This window comes from Eucyclogobius newberryi, unplaced genomic scaffold, assembly GCF_026437365.1.
Source record: "Eucyclogobius newberryi isolate DKJ021-1_F unplaced genomic scaffold, fEucNew1.0.hap1 SCAF_7, whole genome shotgun sequence".
Lineage (NCBI taxonomy): Eukaryota > Metazoa > Chordata > Actinopteri > Gobiiformes > Gobiidae > Eucyclogobius > Eucyclogobius newberryi.
In genome coordinates, this window is record NW_027316389.1 from 41,832,384 (window position 1) to 41,843,227 (window position 10,844).

Here is a 10,844-nt window from a genome sequence, read left to right on the forward strand (position 1 = left end):
TGTCTCCAACCAGATGAAGCGCTTGGAGTAAAGTTTGGCAACTGGATGACGCTGTGACTGCAGGGTTGGGCTCACAAGATTGAGGGAAGTGAGATAGGTACCCACACCAGGCTATGCATATGTGCAAAGTGGGAAGCAAAACCTAGTGCTACGACGAGGATGGGATTCCAACCCACGCGTGTTGCACTTTCTTGCGGCTATAACACCATGACTGCAGGAGCAGGATTTTAACCCTTTAGGCGCCAGAGATTATGGATGAAATAAATGTATAAATAAAAAACTTCCTGAGATACAGAGAACTGAAGCCGGGGCACAGCTCTGGGTCGGCAGTGCCCCTGGAGGCCCGTAGAAGCTCCACACTCCAGTTGATTCTTGGATAAAAGGGCACCCAGCCGGTCTCGAACTCGCGTGAGGCGGAGCAGGGATCATCCACCCCGCACACGGCCAGACTTTGCCCGGCCAGGGAGCACCTTCTGCGGGTCGGAGGCTCCGAGTCGGAGCCCCTGGAGCCTGGAGCCCTCACCGGGCCCCGAACTCGGCTGCCGGAGGCAGTGCAGTGCCTCATGGATAAAAGGGCACCCAGCCGGTCTCGAACTCGCGTGAGGCGGAGCAGGGATCATCCACCCCGCACACGGCCAGACTTTGCCCGGCCAGGGAGCACCTTCTGCGGGTCGGAGGCTCCGGGTCGGAGCCCCTGGAGCCTGGAGCCCTCACCGGGCCCCGAACTCGGCTGCCGGAGGCAGTGCAGTGCCTCATGGATAAAAGGGCACCCAGCCGGTCTCGAACTCGCGTGAGGCGGAGCAGGGATCATCCACCCCGCACACGGCCAGACTTTGCCCGGCCAGGGAGCACCTTCTGCGGGTCGGAGGCTCCGGGTCGGAGCCCCTGGAGCCTGGAGCCCTCACCGGGCCCCGAACTCGGCTGCCGGAGGCAGTGCAGTGCCTCATGGATAAAAGGGCACCCAGCCGGTCTCGAACTCGCGTGAGGCGGAGCAGGGATCATCCACCCCGCACACGGCCAGACTTTGCCCGGCCAGGGAGCACCTTCTGCGGGTCGGAGGCTCCGGGTCGGAGCCCCTGGAGCCTGGAGCCCTCACCGGGCCCCGAACTCGGCTGCCGGAGGCAGTGCAGTGCCTCATGGATAAAAGGGCACCCAGCCGGTCTCGAACTCACGTGAGGCGGAGCAGGGATCATCCACCCCGCACACGGCCAGACTTTGCCCGGCCAGGGAGCACCTTCTGCGGGTCGGAGGCTCCGGGTCGGAGCCCCTGGAGCCTGGAGCCCTCACCGGGCCCCGAACTCGGCTGCCGGAGGCAGTGCAGTGCCTCATGGATAAAAGGGCACCCAGCCGGTCTCGAACTCGCGTGAGGCGGAGCAGGGATCATCCACCCCGCACACGACCAGACTTTGCCCGGGGAAGGGCCACTCTGGCTGGGCATGGCCCCCACTGAGCACCCCCTGGAACCCCTGGAGCCCCCGGAGCACCTCCAGAGCCACCCCCCACTCCTCCAGACTCACCCCGGGGAAGGGCCACTCTGGCTGGGCATGGCCTCCACTGAGCACCCCCTGGAGCCCCCGGAGCACCTCCAGAGCCACCCCCCACTCTCCCCAGACTATGCCCGGGGAAGGGCCACTCTGGCTGGGCATGGCCTCCGCCGAGCACCCCCTGGAACCCCTCCAGAGCCACCCCCCACTCCTCCAGACTTTGCCCGGGGAAGGGCCACTCTGGCTGGGCATGGCCCCCACTGAGCACCCCCTGGAACCCCTGGAGCCCCCGGAGCACCTCCAGAGCCACCCCCCACTCTCCCCAGATTCTGCCCGGGGAAGGGCCACTCTGGCTGGGCATGGCCTCCACTGAGCACCCTCTGGAGCCCCCAGAGCACCTCCAGAGCCACCCCCCACTCTCCCCAGACTATGCCCGGGGAAGGGCCACTCTGGCTGGGCATGGCCTCCGCTGAGCACCCCCTGGAACCCCTGGAGCCCCTCCAGAGCCACCCCCCACTCCTCCAGACTCACCCCGGGGAAGGGCCACTCTGGCTGGGCATGGCCTCCGCCGAGCACCCCCCTGGAACCCCTGAAGCCCCTCCAGAGCCACCCCCACTCCTCCAGACTCTGCCCGGGGAAGGGCCACTCTGGCTGGGCATGGCCTCCACTGAGCACCCCCTGGAGCCCCCGGAGCACCTCCAGAGCCACCCCCCACTCTCCCCAGACTATGCCCGGGGAAGGGCCACTCTGGCTGGGCATGGCCTCCGCCGAGCACCCCCTGGAGCCCCCGGAGCACCTCCAGAGCCACCCCCCACTCTCCCCAGATTCTGCCCGGGGAAGGGCCACTCTGGCTGGGCATGGCCTCCGCCGAGCACCCCCTGGAACCCCTGGAGCCCCTCCAGAGCCACCCCCCACTCCTCCAGACTCACCCCGGGGAAGGGCAACTCTGGCTGGGCATGGCCCCCACTGAGCACCCCCTGGAACCCCTGGAGCCTCCGGAGCACCTCCAGAGCCACTCCCCACTCTCCCCAGATTCTGCCCGGGGAAGGGCCACTCTGGCTGGGCATGGCCTCCGCCGAGCACCCCCTGGAGCCCCTCCAGAGCCACCCCGCATTCCCCCAAACTCAGTCTGGGGACGGGCCACTCTTCCCCGGTTTGCAGGCTCTGGGACTCCGGGGATGACCACCGGGGACCAGGCCCTCCCTTCGAACCCGGGGACCCACACTTAAGCACCCCCACACGGGCTACACACCCTTGTTTCAGCCCCCTGGAGGTCCGTGCCCTTGGTACTATACCATGGAAGTCCGTGCCCTTGGTACTCCGACTGGAGTACCAAGGGAACGGCCCAGCACTCACCACAGAGGCTCGCGCCGGCCCCGGCCCACCTTTCGTCCCCGGGTACCCACACTTAAGCACCCCAACACGAGCTACACACCCTTGGTGCAGCCCCCTGGAAGTCCGTGCCCTTGGTACTCTGAGCCACTTTAAAAGATAAAAAGCACCAGGACCCCAAGGCCCTGGCTCCCCTGTCCCCTACACCACACTTGGAGGCAGGGCCCTTGCCCTCCACTGGCTGCCCCCGCGCCCAATGTACTCCATAACCGAAGAAGAGAGGGGGACCCGGAGGCCGGCCTACTAGGGTAACAGGTTTAATTTAGAGCCGGGGCTCTGGACCACAAATGCCAACAACCCCGCAGTGCGCAGGAGCCTTCGAAGCTGGATGAAACCAGAACGGGGCCCTACGATGGCGGTGACCAGCCAGTTGATAGCAAAGTGAGCCCTGGACAGGCGCTGCATTTGACAAACTCAGAGACGAGGAAGGGACCGGAGTCGGACCAAATATATCATCTGGCGCTGTGTCCAGCGTAAGGGTGAGCCAGCGCAAATCAGGACCACAAATGCCAACAACCCCGCAGTGCGCAGGAGCCTTCGAAGCTGGATGAAACCAGAACGGGGCCCTACGATGGCGGTGACCAGCCAGTTGATAGCAAAGTGAGCCCTGGACAGGCGCTGCATTTGACAAACTCAGAGACGAGGAAGGGACCGGAGTCGGACCAAATATATCATCTGGCGCTGTGTCCAGCGTAAGGGTGAGCCAGCGCAAATCAGGACCACAAATGCCAACAACCCCGCAGTGCGCAGGAGCCTTCGAAGCTGGATGAAACCAGAACGGGGCCCTACGATGGCGGTGACCAGCCAGTTGATAGCAAAGTGAGCCCTGGACAGGCGCTGCATTTGACAAACTCAGAGACGAGGAAGGGACCGGAGTCGGACCAAAAATATGCGCCCGCCCTGCCCCCCGCCCCGCGCAGAGCCATCGGACACGTTGAGGCTGAAGGGGACTGGCGCAGAGCCCTTGGGCCCAGGGGCTAAGCGCAGCCATCATCCTTCAAGCCGCGCCTCCTGCTGCGCGGGGGTGAGTGACAATGGGCTCGGACTGTGGTTCCGTCGGACGCGTTGAGGCTGAAGGAGACTGGCGCAGAGCCCCTGTAACAGGGGCTAAGCGCAGCCATCATCCTCCAAGCCGCGCGTCCTTCAGTGCGGGGGTGAGTGACAGTGGGCCTGGACTGTTGTTCCACCGGACGCGTTGAGGCTGAAGGGGACTGGTGCAGAGCCCCTGTGCCAGGGGCTAAGCGCAGCCATCATCCTCCAAGCCGCGCGTCCTTCTGCGCAGGGGTGAGTGACAGTGGACCCGGACTGTGTTCCCACCGGACGCGTTGAGGCTGAAGGGGACTGGCTCAGAGCCCCTGGCACAGGGGCTAAGCACAGCCATCATCCTTCAAGCCGCGCGTCCTTCAGTGCGGGGGTGAGTGACAGAGGGCCTGGACTGTTGTTCCACCGGACGCGTTGAGGCTGAAGGGGACTGGTGCAGAGCCCCTGTGCCAGGGGCTAAGCGCAGCCATCATCCTCCAAGCCGCGCGTCCTTCTGCGCAGGGGTGAGTGACAATGGACCCGGACTGTGTTCCCACCGGACGCGTTGAGGCTGAAGGGGACTGGCTCAGAGCCCCTGGCACAGGGGCTAAGCGCAGCCATCATCCTCCAAGCCGCGCGTCCTTCAGTGCGGGGGTGAGTGACAGTGGGCCTGGACTGTTGTTCCACCGGACGCGTTGAGGCTGAAGGGGACTGGTGCAGAGCCCCTGTGCCAGGGGCTAAGCGCAGCCATCATCCTCCAAGCCGCGCGTCCTTCTGCGCAGGGGTGAGTGACAGTGGACCCGGACTGTGTTCCCACCGGACGCGTTGAGGCTGAAGGGGACTGGCTCAGAGCCCCTGGCACAGGGGCTAAGCACAGCCATCATCCTTCAAGCCGCGCGTCCTTCAGTGCGGGGGTGAGTGACAGAGGGCCTGGACTGTTGTTCCACCGGACGCGTTGAAGCTGAAGGGGACTGGTGCAGAGCCCCTGTGCCAGGGGCTAAGCGCAGCCATCATCCTCCAAGCCGCGCGTCCTTCTGCGCAGGGGTGAGTGACAATGGACCCGGACTGTGTTCCCACCGGACGCGTTGAGGCTGAAGGGGACTGGCTCAGAGCCCCTGGCACAGGGGCTAAGCGCAGCCATCATCCTTCAAGCCGCGCGTCCTTCAGTGCGGGGGTGAGTGACGGTCCCATCTCCGGAGACAAGGGGCCAGGCGCGGGGGAAGCCAGTCAGACTGAAGCCCCGCGCCTGGTGGGACCTCTGTCTCGGCCTCGCTTCCAACGTGTCCGGCGTGAGGTTAGCCGGAGCAAACCACAGCCGCAAAATGTAAACAAACCCGCAGTGCGCAGGAGCCTTCGAAGCTGGATAAAACCAGAACGGGGCCCTACGATGGCGGGTCTTGAGTGCCAATAGACCAAGCTCCTTGTCTGGTATACATAGAACCATGATTTGTACCATTTTCATGGTTGATTCACGGATGATCCCTGCTCCGCCTCACGCGAGTTGGACGGCTGGGTGCCTTTTATCCATGAGGCACTGCACTGCCTCCGGCAGCCGAGTTCGGGGCCCGGTGAGGGCTCCAGGCTCCAGGGGCTCCGACCCGGAGCCTCCGACCCGCAGAAGGTGCTCCCTGGCCGGGCAAAGTCTGGCCGTATGTGGGGTGGATGGCCCTGGGTCTGGGCGGCGCTAAGATCACGGAGCGGGTCACCTCCGCGTACAGCCCGTGGTCAGCGTGACACCGTGCTCTGCCCCGAGCAATCAGAGCAAACAGGAAGCTTCTGGAAGTGCCCGGGAGTCTGGTAAAATCAAGCCGAAAATAGACCCTCTCATGCCGGGTCTGAGCGGCACTTAGAGCCCGGAGGAGCGCGGAGCGCGGGGCTCAATTCAGAGGCTCCGTGATCCGCCTTACAACCAGCTCTCACCTCCGCGTACAGCCCGTGGTCAGCGTGACACCGTGCTCTGCCCCGAGCAATCAGAGCAAACAGGAAGCTTCTGGAAGTGCCCGGGAGTCTGGTAAAATCAAGCCGAAAATAGACCCTCTCATGCCGGGTCTGAGCGGCACTTAGAGCCCGGAGGAGCGCGGAGCGCGGGGCTCCATTCAGAGGCTCCGTGATCCGACGCTCACCTCCGCACCTCCGAACCATGACTTGACATTACGGCTGTGAAGGAGCCTTGGAAGCTGGATAAAACCAGAACGGGGCCCATCGATCGCGGTTCTCGTGTGCCCGTCAAACGAGCTCCTTGTCCGGTATCCGCACAACCAGGAAATGTACCTGTTTCGATTGCGAAAAACGTCATTCTCAAAAACCGCCCGCCCCTCCCTCCCAGCATTACCATTTTGCACATTCCGCGTGAGAGCAGCGTAAGAATTTCTCGGGAGCAGCGTGATTTAGCCCGGGAATTTTGAGCTGAACGCTTATTCCCACGAGCCCAAAAAACGACTAAGTCCAACGGTATATAGTGTACTATTGCCGAAAAATGACAGAGTCTTTTCAGGTATAGTGTACTATTTCGGTTTTTACTCTAAGTCCCTCAGGGGCATATGGTGCTATACTATGATGGTCAGATCACCTCCAGGCCCCAGGGGAGTGCTTTTCTGGGGGCAAACAGTGCACTGATGATGGGGGATTATTTCATTTTGCTCATTTTGGTGTTTTTTCACATTTTAACCCATTTTCACCCCATTTGCTCACAACTTCATACTACGGCCCGGAAAAACGACAGAGTCGCTCGGGTATAGTGTACTATTGCCGAAAAATGACAGAGTCTTTTCAGGTATAGTGTACTATTTCGGTTTTTACTCTAAGTCCCTCAGGGGCATATGGTGCTATACTCTGATGGTCAGATCACCTCCAGGCCCCAGGGGAGTGCTTTTCTGGGGGCAAACAGTGCACTGATGATGGGGGATTATTTCATTTTGCTCATTTTGGTGTTTTTTCACATTTTAACCCATTTTCACCCCTTTTGCTCACAACTTCATACTACGGCCCGGAAAAACGACAGAGTCCCTCGGGTATAGTGTACTATTGCAGAAAAACGACAGAGTCTTTTCAGGCATAGTGTACTATTTCGGTTTTTACTCTAAGTCCCTCAGGGGCATATGGTGCTATACTCTGATGGTCAGATCACCTCCAGGCCCCATTGGAGTGCTTTTCTGGGGGCAAACAGTGCACTGATGATGGGGGATTATTTAATTTTGCTCATTTTGGTGTTTTTTCACATTTTAACCCATTTTCACCCCTTTTGCTCACAACTTCATACTACGGCCCGGAAAAACGACAGAGTCCCTCGGGTATAGTGTACTATTGCCGAAAAACGACAGAGTCCCTCGGGTATAGTGTACTATTGCCGAAAAACGACAGAGTCCCTCGGGTATAGTGTACTATTGCCGAAAAACGACAGAGTCCCTCGGGTATAGTGTACTATTGCCGAAAAACGACAGAGTCCCTCGGGTATAGTGTACTATTGCCGAAAAACGACAGAGTCCCTCGGGTATAGTGTACTATTGCCGAAAAACGACAGAGTCCCTCGGGTATAGTGTACTATTGGCTGGAAGCTCGGTTTTTTTTCTAAGACCAGCAGGGGTATATGGTACTATATTCTGGTGGTCAGATCACCTCCAGGCCCCAGGGGAGTGCTTTTCTGGGGGCAAACTGTGCACTGATGATGGGGGATTATTTCATTTTGCTCATTTTGGTGTTTTTTCACATTTTAACCCATTTTCACCCCTTTTGCTCACATCTTCAAACTCGGGCCCTGATTACAAGTTCTGACCAAATGATGACAAACACGGTATTTATTATGTATTTTTTTCATTTTTTTTATTTTTCCAACTTATACATCCATCATTGGTGCCAGGCAGGTTGTGGAGAAAGCAGTGAAGAAAGGAGAGAGCCATCACAGAAAAGATGTCCATCCAGGGTCAAGGTACCCTGCACTTTTACATATCCAAATGACAGCATTTAAAGTTTTTTAGCGTATGGTATCTCTCGTTGCATGGAACCGCACAGAGGCCAACGCCACACTGACGGCACCTGTACTTTGTTTGCCGCCTGCCTTTGGTACGAGAGCGGTCAGAGCACACGGCGCAGTCTGGACGTCCCTCTGCTTGACAAAGCCAATGACGCTCTGTGAGTCTCTGTGGCATTTCACCCTCCGGTCTTGAGCGCCTTTCTTGTTTTTTGGAGTGATCAGCCAGTAATGCATCAATAATGTTCTGAATGTAAACCTTTAAAGGTTTGTGTGGGCCTGGAGTGGATTTGGTGTATATGATGTGTGAGTTGACAATACTTATGCTTATAATGGCATTGAATATGCGATGATACCATTTCCGGGACCTGTGTGGAAAGAGGTATGTCTTCATCCTCTGGTCAGCAGTGTCCACTCCACCCATGTAGGCGTTGTACTGGTCGACACATACAGGTCTTTTGATGTCACGGAAGCCAGTGTCATCTGTCTTGGATCGGATCCTCCTCTGAACACAATCATTTCCATGGACTGTGGACAACATGGTGAGACGTTTAGTATCGTGCCAAGCACAAGCCAGGAGTTTTCCCTTTCTGCAAAAAACTGGGTCATCTCCTTTTTTCAGCTGTAAGACACTTTTACCAAGGCATTTTGGCATCCCCAACCTGGTAATCCTTACCGTCCCACACAGTCCAGTTTCCAAATCTGCTAATTCATTTGCAATTACAGGCGAGGTATAGTAACTGTCCATGTAAATCTCGTGTCCTTTGCCCGTAAAGGGAGAAACCAACTCACGGACAACTGCGTGTGTTGCACTGATGTTGCTTGCATTATTTTTGTACTGTCCAGTGTGCATTGACCAGCGCAAAACATACCCTGAACAGCTTTCACTCAGGGCATACACTCTATAGCCATATTTGTCAGGTTTATTCGGAGAGTAACATTTTAGTGAAGATCTCCCCTTGAAAGCTATTGTCATTTCATCTAAAGAAAGCTCCTTGATTGGACTGTAAACTGCTGCAAATTTGGGAATAATCAAATCTATTATTGGGCGGACTTTGAACAGTTTATCGTGCCCGGGCTCGCCTGTTCTCACATAATCATTATTGTTGACAAAATGAAAGAACGAAAGAATGATTTCAAATCTGTTTCTTGACATTACATTTCCAAATCCAGGCGTTTGTGTAAGCCAAAATGTTCCCCAGTAATCCTCGATTTCAGGTTTCTCAACAAGGCCCATGGAGAGATGCAAAGCGAAGAAAGCTTTCATTTCGGTGACTGATACATCATACCACTCAAGAAATCTTGAATGTGGCTTCAGAATCATAGGTGCCATACACTGATGTGCATATCTATTTGTCTCATCAGTAATGAAAGTCCAAAACTGATCGGTCAGAAAGAGTGACAGAATATCAAATGGATTAGCATCCGTCAGATCCATCTCTCCTGTGTAGCCAACTGGGTCTTCAAAAGGTTTGATCCATGCCTCAAATACCTCGACCTCTCTCAGCATGTCCCAGCTCTCATCCACCGGGCAAGTTTTACTGCAGCCACTGGTTCCACTGGTTCCTCGCCTCCGTCTGTCCTTTGCACCTGTCCGTTGTTTCGAAGTCCCTTCATCTCCACTTGGAAATCCATCGTCACTCTCGGGGAGATAATACCCTTCAGAGTCAGAATCTGCTGTAAATTGCATGCCACGTGTACTTCCTCCAGCCATTTTTTTCCTTACCGGATCTGCCCTGGATCATACCTGGCTAATAAAGGGAAGTTGCACCGAACCGACCAATGACTGAAGTGATTCATTTTCTACTATTATTTCATTAATTTCCTTGTACGGTAAAGTTGCATTTCTGCGACTTTGGCGCTTAAAGGGTTAGAATACAGAGTTTTTGGTTTCAATACCTTATCATCTGCTGCCATCTTCTGTATTTTTTGTAAATAAAGGTGGACAAAAATAAATAAATATTTGACAAACGCCAAGCCTAGCCCCAAGCCCCAAGGACTGATAACCCTTTAGGCGCCAGAGATTATGGATGAAATAAATGTATAAATAAAAAACTTCCTGAGATACAGAGAACTGAAGCCGGGGCACAGCTCTGGGTCGGCAGTGCCCCTGGAGGCCCGTAGAAGCTCCACACTCCAGTTGATTCTTGGATAAAAGGGCACCCAGCCGGTCTCGAACTCGCGTGAGGCGGAGCAGGGATCATCCACCCCGCAAACGGCCAGACTTTGCCCGGCCAGGGAGCACCTTCTGCGGGTCGGAGGCTCCGGGTCGGAGCCCCTGGAGCCTGGAGCCCTCACCGGGCCCCGAACTCGGCTGCCGGAGGCAGTGCAGTGCCTCATGGATAAAAGGGCACCCAGCCGGTCTCGAACTCGCGTGAGGCGGAGCAGGGATCATCCACCCCGCACACGGCCAGACTTTGCCCGGCCAGGGAGCACCTTCTGCGGGTCGGAGGCTCCGGGTCGGAGCCCCTGGAGCCTGGAGCCCTCACCGGGCCCCGAACTCGGCTGCCGGAGGCAGTGCAGTGCCTCATGGATAAAAGGGCACCCAGCCGGTCTCGAACTCGCGTGAGGCGGAGCAGGGATCATCCACCCCGCACACGGCCAGACTTTGCCCGGCCAGGGAGCACCTTCTGCGGGTCGGAGGCTCCGGGTCGGAGCCCCTGGAGCCTGGAGCCCTCACCGGGCCCCGAACTCGGCTGCCGGAGGCAGTGCAGTGCCTCATGGATAAAAGGGCACCCAGCCGGTCTCGAACTCGCGTGAGGCGGAGCAGGGATCATCCACCCCGCACACGGCCAGACTTTGCCCGGCCAGGGAGCACCTTCTGCGGGTCGGAGGCTCCGGGTCGGAGCCCCTGGAGCCTGGAGCCCTCACCGGGCCCCGAACTCGGCTGCCGGAGGCAGTGCAGTGCCTCATGGATAAAAGGGCACCCAGCCGGTCTCGAACTCACGTGAGGCGGAGCAGGGATCATCCACCCCGCACAC